Genomic DNA, 10,431 nt, shown 5'->3' on the forward strand with positions numbered 1-10,431 from the left:
AACAAGACAAAGGTGCCCACTCTCACCACTACTATTCAACATAGTGTTGGAAGTTCTGGCCACAGCAATCAGAGCAGAAAAAGAAGTAAAAGGAATCCAGATAGGAAAAGAAGAAGTGAAACTCTCACTGCTTGCAGATGACATGATCCTCTACATAGAAAACCCTAAAGACTCTACCAGAAAATTACTAGAGCTAATCAATGAATATAGTAAAGTTGCAGGATATAAAATTAACACACAGAAATCCCTTGCATTCCTATATACTAACAATGAAAAAACAGAAAGAGAAATTGAGGAAATAATACCATTCACCATTGCAACAAAAAGAATAAAATACTTAGGAGTATATCTACCTAAAGAAACAAAAGACCTATACATAGAAAACTATAAAACACTGATGAAAGAAATCAAAGAGGACACAAACAGATGGAGAAACATACCGTGTTCATGGATTGGAAGAATCAATATTGTCAAAATGGCTATTCTACCCAAAGCAGTCTATAGATTCAATGCAATCCCTATCAAGCTACCAACGGTATTTTTCACAGAACTAGACCAAAGAATTTCACAATTTGTATGGAAAAACAAAAACCCTCGAATAGCCAAAGTAATCTTGAGAAAGAAGAATGGAACTGGAGGAATCAACCTGCCTGACTTCAGACTCTACTACAAAGCCACAGTCATCAAGACAGTATGGTACTGGCACAAAGACAGAAATATAGATCAATGGAACAAATAGAAAGCCCAGAGATAAATCCACGAACCTATGGACACCTTATCTTTGACAAAGGAGGCAAAGATATACAATGGAAAAAAGACAACCTCTTTAACAAGTGGTGCTGGGAAAACTGGTCAACCACTTGTAAAAGAATGAAACTAGAACACTTTCTAACACCATACACAAAAATAAACTCAAAATGGATTAAAGATCTAAATGTAAAACCAGAAACTATAAAACTCCTAGAGGAGAACATAGGCAAAACACTCTCACAGCAAGATCCTCTATGACCCACCTCCCAGAATATTGGAAATAAAAGCAAAACTAAACAAATGGGACCTAATGAAACTTAAAAGCTTTTGCACTACAAAGGAAACTATAAGTAAGGTGAAAAGACAGCCCTCAGATTGGGAGAAAATAATAGCAAATGAAGAAACAGACAAAGGATTAATCTCAAAAATATACAAGCAACTCCTGCAGCTCAATTCCAGAAAAATAAATGACCCAATCAAAAAATGGGCCAAAGAACTAAACAGACATTTCTCCAAAGAAGACATACAGATGGCTAACAAACACATGAAAAGATGCTCAACATCACTCATTATTAGAGAAATGCAAATCAAAACCACAATGAGGTACCATTACACACCAGTCAGGATGGCTGCTATCCAAAAGTCTACAAGCAATAAATGCTGGAGAGGGTGTGGAGAAAAGGGAACCCTCTTACACTGTTGGTGGGAATGCCAACTAGTACAGCCACTATGGAAAACAGTGTGGAGATTTCTTAAAAAACTGGAAATAGAACTGCCATATGACCCAGCAATCCCACTTCTGGGCATACACACTGAGGAAACCAGATCTGAAAGAGACACGTGCACCCCAATGTTCATCGCAGCACTGTTTATAATAGCCAGGACATGGAAGCAACCTAGATGCCCGTCAGCAGATGAATGGATAAGGAAGCTGTGGTACATATACACCATGGAATATAACTCAGCCATTAAAAAGAATTCATTTGAACCAGTCCTAATGAGATGGATGAAACTGGAGCCCCTTATACAGAGTGAAGTAAGCCAGAAAGATAAAGAACATTACAGCATACTAACACATATATATGGAATTTAGAAAGGTGGTAACAATAACCCTACATGCAAAACAGAAAAAGAGACACAGAAATACAGAACAGACTTTTGAACTCTGTGGGAGAATGTGAGGGTGGGATATTTCAAAAGAACAGCATGTATACTATCTATGGTGAAACAGATCACCAGCCCAGGTGGGATGCATGAGACAAGTGCTCTGGCCTGGTGCACTGGGAAGACCCAGAGGAATCGGGTGGAGAGGGAGGTGGGAGCGGGGATTGGAATGGGGAATACATGTAAATCCATGGCTGATTCATATCAATGTATGACAAAACCCACTGAAATGTTGTGAAGTGATTGGCCTCCAACTAATAAAAAAAAAAAAAAAGAATCTCAAATCACTATTAGAGAACTGCAAATTAAAATCACAATTAGATATCAACTCACACCTGTTAGGATTGTTATTTAAAAAGAAACAAAAGATAATAAATGTTGGTAAGAATGTGTAGAAATTGAAACCGTTGTGCACTGTTGGTGAAAAAATGGTATATTTGCTATAGAAAACAGTACAGTGGTTCATCAAAACATTGAAAATAAACTATCATATGATCCAGCACTTCCATTTCTGGGTACATGCAAAAGAACCGAAATCAGGATCTTGGAAAAATATCTGCGTTCTCATGTTCACTGCAGCATTATTCAGAATAACCGAGATACAAAAAGAAACCTAAATATCCATCAACAAATGAATGGATAAAGAAAATGTGGTATATACATACAGGGGAGTATTATATAGCCTTAAAAAGAAGGGAAACCTGCCATATGCAATAGCATTGATGAACCTGGAGGATATTATGCTAAGTGAAATATCTGAGTGACAGAGGGATAAATACTGTATTATTCCACTTATATGAGGCATCTGAAACAGTTAAACTCACAGGAACAGTAGAATGGTTGTTGCCAGGGGCTGGAGCAAGGGGGAAATGGGGAGCTGTTCAATGGGTATAAAGTTTAATTTGTGCAAGATGGTGAAGTTCTAGAGATTTTCTGTGTAACACACTGCCTATTGTTAACAATAACGAACTGTGTGCTTAAAAATTTGTAATTCATGTCAATGTATGACAAAAACCACTACAATATTGTAAAGTAATTAGCCTCCAACTAATAAAAATAAATGAAAAAAAAAGAAAAGACACAATTGATTCATATCAATGTATGACAAAACCCACTGAAAAAATAAAAATAATTTAAAAAAATTTTAAAAATAAAATAAAAAAATAAGAGAAAATAAAAAGAAAAAAAAAGAAATATGAAAACGATGAAAGGAGTAAGTTCACTGATAAAGGCAAATATACAGTTTACAAAGCTGTATCAGTGACTTACAAAGCTAGTGGGAAGGTTAAAAGACAAAAGTAGTAAAATCATCTATATCCACAATACGTAGTTAATGGATTGTTGTTGTTGTTGTTTATTCACTAAGTCATGTCTGACTCTTTGAGATCCCATGGACTGTAACCTGCCAGGCTCCTTTGTCCATGGGATTCTCCAGGCAAGAATAGTGGAGTGGGTTGACATTTCATTCTCCAGGGGATCTTCCCGAACCGGGCATCGAACTCACATCTCCAGCACTAAGCCACCAGGGAAACACCTTAGTTAAGGAATATACAGGGGGAGAAAAAGGGAAAATATGATTCCTTTGAGCAGTATCTTTGTTTTTGTACGCGTACCATACTGTTTTGATGACTGTACCTTTGTAGTATAGTCTGAAGTCCAGGAGCCTGATTCCTCCAGCTCCATTTTTCTCGCTCAGGATTGCTCTGGCTATTCATGGTCTTTTGTGTCTGCATAGAATCTTTGGGAATTTTTGATCTAGTTCTGTGAAAAATACCATTGGTAATTTGATAAGGATTCAACTGCATCAGTAGGTTGCATTGGGTTGTATAGTCATTCTGCCAATATTGATTCTTCCAATCCAAGTGATGTCAGAGAGGCAGCAGTGAGCTGTGGCTTTAAGTTTGCCCCTTTGAAAAATGCATTTCTCAAGGAGGCAAAATCTGTGGGAAAAAAAAAAAAAAACAGGTACAGGGTTAATTGTTAGAGACACAGCACAACAAGTAGGAGAGCACACAGAGAAACAGTTTGTTTAGTTAAGACAGAGAAGGCAATGATGAGAGAAAAGGTGTGGGCATCTGTCCTACTGAGGAGCAGTGCAGTAAGGGGCAGTTAAATCATTTTTTTGGACAGTCCTTTTGGGCCTTTGTTTACGTTTGGCCAGTTATCTTGTTTCTTTTCTCACAGCTGACCTGTCCTAGGACTCTCCCCAACATGCATGAGCAACTCTATTCCCAGATGCATGCCAGCCCGGAGACCTATGGGGGAGACGTTGCATCACTTATTATGGGGTGGGGCCCCTTTGTTTTTGACCCCCAAGGAGCCTTTCTGCCCATGTGCAGTGTCTCTCCTGCCCTGAGAATGGGACATATGTGACCTCTTGATCTTTTACTCAACCAGCGAGTAGCCCCTCTGTCTCTGCCAGAGCTGTTATCTTAAAGTGTCCTCAGGAGACAAAGCCTGACTATTTACCCAGTTACTCTTATTCTTTCTATTTCAAAGTGCAAGCCGGAGGCTGACTGTTAATACCTGGACTCAAGCCCACTTGCCTCCTTCCTTAGGAAATGTAAAGCAGAGGCTAGTTGTAAATGTTTGGCCTCACAAGAATATGATATTTCTTTCCTTCTGTTTACATCATCATCTACATCTCTCATTAGGATGTTATAGATTAGGATCTTTATCCCTTCCCTACCTCTGCCTTTCCTTTTTGGTATTCATAAGTTTTGAAAGTCTGTTTCCATTTTGTTAATAAGTTCATTTGTATAATTTTTTTAGGTTCCACTTGTAAGGGACATTTGTCTTTCTCTTTCTGACTTTCTTCACTCAGTATGGCAATCACTGCGTCCATCGATGTTGCCCCAAGTGGCATTATTTCATTCTTTTTATGGTTAAGTAATATTCCGCTGTATATATGTACCACATATTTTTATCCATCCCTCTGTTGATGGAAATTTAGGTAGCTACCGTGTCTTGGCAGTTGTAAATAGTGCTGCAATCAACATTGGGGTGCATGTATCTTATAGATTTGTGAGTACAGCTCTTTGGTCTCCTTAGGTTTATTCCTTGGCATTTTATTCTTTTTGATGTGATGGTAAAGGGGATTATGTATTTAATTTCTCTTTCTGAAATTTCATTGTTAGCACGTAAAAATGCAAGAGAGGTGTGATAGGGAGGGAGCGTCTTCCCTGGAGTTGGACAGGCAGCAGAACCCGGCAGGATGGGGCCTAGGGCTCTCCAAGGCTGAAGGGGAAAGGCAACAGGAGTGCACTGAATGAAGACAGGCTTCTGCATTCCTCCTACCCCCTGGGGCCCAGATGGATTTCATTAACCTGTGCCTCAGGCCCTGCCACAGATTTCCCACTGGAAGTGGAAGGCTTGGGTCTGAGCCAAGGCCTGTGATGTCTATGTTTCCAGCAACATTATAGTGAGGTAGTTGGTCTGAACTGTGTGCTCAGAGGAGGGAAGGGAGCCTGGTAAAAAGTGAACGAGGGGTTGTGTTCACGCCCTCTCACCTCTACTTCCATGAGCTTCTCCACTTCCTCACCCTGGTGACAACAGTCCTGGGCCCCTCTCTGCCCAAGGGTGGTGATGATGCTGGTGCTGGACTTCTCCCCGGGCACAACTTACCTACATGTCTCAGTGGGCAGAGACCTCAGGTGGAAGTTCTCTGCCAAAATTACTCACTCGAACAGAGACCTACTAACCACACTTGCCATAGAGCATGATGGGCCCATTTCCACTCAAGGGTATAGAGAGGCTCAGGCTGGAGGCGAGGGTGGTCAGCTGGCTAGGGCAGCGAGGATGTGAAAACACAAAGGACTCCACCATCCATCTCTAGCTGCAGGGTGAAGTCTGACCCAGGTTGGCACCAAACAGATGTGTATCCTGACCTCCAGTCCAGAGACTAGCCTGTCTGCTGTGTTCCCTGAACTTCCCTCCTGCTCCCTAGCTCAGTGCTTCCAGTCTTCATGCCCAAGCCCCTTTCTGAATCCAAAGAAGGAAAAGGGAAACTATTGGTGCCTGAGTCTCAGGGGTGAGATCTAAAGAGGAGAGGAGGACTGAGTGCAGGTTCCAGCGTGCAAGGTGGGACTGGGGCAGGAGTGGATATGGTACGGGCAGTAGGGAATCCAATGAGAGGGCAGAGCCTGGGAAGGGGGAGATGAGGGCACCTCTGCCTGTTTCCACCTGCTGAACTACACGTGCATGCAAGGTCACCAATGGCAAGTCATGGGAGGGACCGAGGGTGCTCCAACAGGAAAAGAGAGTGGTCAGGGTTAAGTAGGACAATGAGTCCATTGCGGCAAGGAGGATGGGTTGCAGCTCTGTAAGAGGATCATGAGTTCCTTCCACCAGGGAGGCAGAGTGTCATCTATGGATGGGAACCGGCAAATCCCAGAAGAGGGTGTTTAGAGAACTAGAAGAGGGCCTTTAGGGGAATGGGAGAATGTGCCAATGTGGCCAGACAAGGCCCTCAGTGAACCCAAACCAGGGGCACTCCACTGCCCAGCTTGCCTGGATGGTAGCAGAGGCTGACCCAGAGCCCCCAACACAGGATGCCAGAGGTACTTTTCTGCAGCAGGATCTGATATAGAGTGGCTCCCCACCAGGCCTTGCCCCACTCCCCCAAACCCTACCCCCAAGAGAGAGGACAGAACACGGAACATGAGAAGTCCTTTAATCAAATACTGCTGTGAGACAGGGGCAGAGAGGGGGCAAATCAAGGGGCAGAGGATGCCCTGGTGGAGGCAGAACAAGAGGCAACACACTTGGCCACAGCTCACCAGCCCTGGAGGTAACAGCTGCTCCTCTTGCAGAAAGAAGTTAGGCTCAACCTGTGAAACAGGAGACTCAGGGAACAGGCTCAAGGCAGAGCCAGCCCACAACCCTGCTCAACAATCAGGACTGTGGGAGGGGTATGTTGTGTGTAACACTCACTTCAAAGGATCTGGAACTTGTCAGCCACGTGCTGCATGGCAGCTGCAACAGGGAGAGGCATAAGAAGGTGCTCCACACAGAGGGATATATAAGCCTGTCCCTGTTTGGAACCACCTAGCCCCAAACCTGAAACCCACCCCACTAGCCCCAAAGCAAAGAGCTCTGGGCCTGATCATTCCCCACCACCTGAGTTAAATGTGAAGCTATTTCCTAAACGAACCAAAATGTGCCAGCAGCTCTCAAGTTAAAAAATTGTCTCGCAAACAAGCAATCTAACAATAACCCTAGATGCCACACCAAACAGCAGTTAAAGGGAAAAATCAACATGGCATCTCTACAAGTCCTATCAGAAGGAGCTCTCTAGGACTCATCTCGCTGGCAGAGTGTGCACGTAGTCCACACAGTACTTTGCTACTTGTCCGCACGCCCAGGTGAACATGCACCGCATGCTCCAGGGACAGGCTTGATAGGTTCTCCTCCCCACAGGAATGCTGATCCCTACGAGGTCCCCTGCACCTGAAGCCCACCCCACCCCAAGTGCACATCCAGCTTCTGCACTAAGAACCCGCTGCTCTCTGTCCCTGGTCCCTGATACTGTATTGCTCTTTAAGGTCATCCATTTCTCTCTGTAGCACCAGACACTAGGCCAGTAGACATGGGAGGAAGAGAAAAGGTTAGTATACACTGTCCTCCCATTGCGTCCATTTTCTCCTCTCCACAGGGCCATCCATACCAAAGCCAGACGTCTAGAATGGCAAGGGAAAGACTTTTCTCAGTGGACAGGAGGTGGGCTCCTTCTGAGGGGTGTGGGATGGGGACCAGGCGGGGAGGCCCACATATTTCAGTTGCACTTGGATCCAGATTCGACAATGAGGATTGGGTGTGCATTTCAGGAGCCAGAGGAAGCATTATCCGAGGACAGTCCAGCATTCCCGGTGGCTGCTGCTTCCTTTCCAGTCTTGGGCCATGGTCAGTTTGTTCCTGGTCACCTGAGAGGGAAAGGGCACACAATCCAGCTTCCCAGGCTCCTAGTGAGGTGGAAAGCATCAACCGGACTCTAACGTGAGGTGAGGCAGCACCTTGATCTGCTGGCAATAAGCCTCCCCTGCTCTGCCTGGCAGGCTACACCTTCTCTATGGGCCTGCCTCCCCTGTTCCCCAAGGGCTGCATTTTCACCACTGTGGTCCCCAAAGACTGTGGTTCTGGGTTCAAGCCTCTCAGAGCTGCAGCCACAGCCAGCACCTGGGAGAGCAATGTGGGTGAAGAGCACTTCACAGGAAAGGCTGTTAAGCTGCAAGTTTACAGCCAGAGAAGCTGTTGGGGCACTGCCACCGATCACCTCTGCCAAACAAATCCCACACAGAGGATGGGGCCAGGGCCAGCCCTGTTGACATCGTTTCCCATGGAAGAAGCTGCCAAGGAGCAAGGCTGAGCTCCCAGGAGAGAGAGAGAGAGAGGTTTCTGCCCTCACCCCCGGTTCCCTCCCCCCATATCAAAACCCAAGACACTCATCTGAGGGTTCAGGTCCTCTGGGCATGACTCCTCCTGGGTTCAGGGCCAAGGGCTCTGAGTTTCCTGGATCTTGGGGGTCTCTGATGTTGAGGTCATCACTGCTGGGTTCTCCAGGACGTGGCCATGGAGAAGATGGCCATGCCCAGTGAGTAGGAAGATAAAACAAAGATTTTTTCACCAATCTGGACTAATGATGTGTGTGTGTGTGTGTTTGTGTGTGTGTGTATGTGTATACCAGTGCATTTATATGTCTGTGTCTGTGTGTGTGTGAGCAGGCATGATTTGGGACTGGGCTGAGGCAGGTGAGTGGGAAGAGAATTGAAAGGCTAATCTTTTTAGCACTTTCTCCATCAGCCGGCCCCAGGCCAGCAGGCAGAGCTGAGTGGGGGACAACAGTGCAGCCCTGAGAAAGCCCGGGCCCCTTGAAAGAAGGTTTGGGGATCAGCTAAGAAGTAGGATTCAGGAAAGTCATTCATCTAAACACTGAAGCTCTGTGAAGCTTTTAAGGTGTCCCCTTGACACAATTAAGCTACCAGCCCTCCCTTCCTCTCTAGTCCCAGCCTCGCGGAGACTGGAAACAGCCCAAGGGTGGAAAACCGAGCCCAGCACACCCAAAGTGCTACTTTAACGTTTGTCCCTAGTAAAAGGACCCCAATCTGACATCCTAATGACCCACTGACCAAGGGGCACCCAATGACGACCCCTGAGGGATGGACAGAGGGAGCACGGGTGAAGACGTGTGTCCTGGGGAGGGTGGGAGGGAGAAGAGTGGGGAGAGAGGAGGGGCCTGGCCTACTCGCTTGGCCCTTTGTGACTGGGTCTCTATGTGGGTCGTTGTCTTCTCCCACCACCACCATCCGCTGACACGGACTCTGTGCCCTCCTGGCCACAGATTTTGCCCCAGCATCCATGTGCTTGGACTCTTTGGTTCCCAAAGGGGCAAAGGGATACCACTTGGACCTTCCAAGCAGCGGAATGCCAGAGACTGGGGAAAGGGAGCCAGTTCCAAGGGAGTGGGCGAGGTTCGCTGATTCCAGGAAGGAAAGATTCTCCCCAGGGCAGGTTTGGAGATGCCCCCGAGGGATTTCTTCTTCTGGTCTCTCTTCTTCAAGGAGTGATGCATAGCAGGCTGCAGTAGCTGCCATACTGGTACTCCCTGGTAGCTCTGCAGGCAGCCACCCTTCCCCCAGAGCTCGCTCTGCATTTTCTTAGGTGGGAAGATGTTCAGCTCTGCATCGCCCTGCCTGTCCTGCCTTTCCACAACCGAAGTGAATCCTTGCAGAATGGAGGACAGGAACGGGCCTGGCTGGTTAAGAAGGAGATTCTCCCTGCCTTAGACAGTCGAGTGTCTGGGCATGTTCCTGGGATCCTTGAGGCTGTTGAACTTGGCTTGGCCTCCTTCTTTGGGATAAATGCTCACCCTCATCAGCTCTATCTCACTGAACTCATCAGAGGACTCGGAGCCAGACAGCAGCCCAAACGAGCCTTCCAAGGGAGCCGGCTGGTGATCCGCAGCCACATTTAACCTACTCTTAGTGCCTCTCTTAGGGTTCCCCCGGGCCCGGGCCGCCTCCGCCCCACCGATCTGGAGAGAGCCGGCCGCAGCCAGCACCGCTGCCCCACAACTCTGCGGACCGTGCCTCGATGGCTGGGACCCGTCTTGAGGTCGGCCCACAAGGAGGACATATCGGTGATCGCATAGCTCTCCAAGGACAGGTATCTGTGGACGCCCAGTATGTCCAGGTCACTCAGTTGCCGCAGGATGGCCGCCACCGACTTGTCAGCCAGCTGCAGGGCGTCCCCTTTGTCGTCGGCCAGGGAACCAAGCCGGTCTTCGCAGCCCCACAGCACCAGCTTCCCCGCTTCCAGCACCTCCCACTCTGAGTTGAATCCCTCAGGGTTTGGGTACCCATCTCCACCCTCATCCTCCCTGCTTCACAGTGTCCTCACCTTGGAGCCCAGTCCAGGTCCCTGCGGGGCTGTGGAGTTGGCCTGAAGGATGCAGGTCTGTTTCCTGCCCTCTGTGCTGAAACCCACTCCCCAAACTGAGAACTCATCATCCGGGGAGCTCAT

At 46.9% G+C, this 10,431-nt stretch overlaps 1 pseudogene; it reads right to left on the minus strand.

Moving 5' to 3' along the window:
- Positions 1 to 6,847: 6,847 nt before the first annotated feature.
- LOC133052760 (uncharacterized protein CXorf49 homolog) lies at positions 6,848 to 10,431 on the minus strand (annotated as a pseudogene).

This window comes from Dama dama, chromosome X, assembly GCF_033118175.1.
Source record: "Dama dama isolate Ldn47 chromosome X, ASM3311817v1, whole genome shotgun sequence".
NCBI classification, from domain to species: domain Eukaryota; kingdom Metazoa; phylum Chordata; class Mammalia; order Artiodactyla; family Cervidae; genus Dama; species Dama dama.